This window comes from Octopus bimaculoides, chromosome 27 (genome assembly GCF_001194135.2).
Source record: "Octopus bimaculoides isolate UCB-OBI-ISO-001 chromosome 27, ASM119413v2, whole genome shotgun sequence".
In the NCBI taxonomy this organism is placed as follows: Eukaryota; Metazoa; Mollusca; class Cephalopoda; order Octopoda; family Octopodidae; genus Octopus; species Octopus bimaculoides.
In genome coordinates this window covers 7549388-7550056 of record NC_069007.1, presented here as the reverse complement: position 1 = coordinate 7550056, position 669 = coordinate 7549388, and positions in this window count along the sequence as shown.

The window sequence follows — 669 nt, the reverse complement described above, 5'->3', positions numbered from 1 at the left end:
TCACCTCAAACCTGACAGTAGCCCCAATATTCTTTATATATGTTTTCCAAAGCCCTTGGAAATTACTCCCAATGCTCCAATTACCACCAGTATCACCATTACTTTCCTCATGCCCCATATCTTTCCTATCTCACCCTGCAGTGGCTGGTATTTCTCACTCTTTTCTGTTTCCTCACATTTCACCCTCGAATCACCTGGTATTGCGACATCCGTTATCTTTACTTCTTTTTCATCTTTATGGACGAGCACGATATCTGGTCGTCTCGCTCCTATGACTTGGTCGCACTGTATGTTAAAATCTCAGAGTATTTTGTAATGTTCGTTTTCCATTACTCCTTCTGGCTTCTGTTCATACCATTGTTCGGCTCTCTCGAGGTTTGCTTTACCGCACAACAGCCAGTGGACATATCTGACCACATTGTCGTGTCTCCTTTTGTATTATTATTATTATTATTATTATTATTATTATTATTATTATTATTATTATTAAGGCCACGACGGGCTAGATGCTTAGCGGCATTTTTTCCGTCTTTACGTTCTAAGTTAAAATCCCGCCGAGGTCGACTTTGCATCTCATCGTTTCGGGGTTAATAAGTACCAGTTAAGCACTGGGGTCAAGGTAATTGGCTGACCTTATGCCAACATTTGAAGCCATTATTATAAACATTA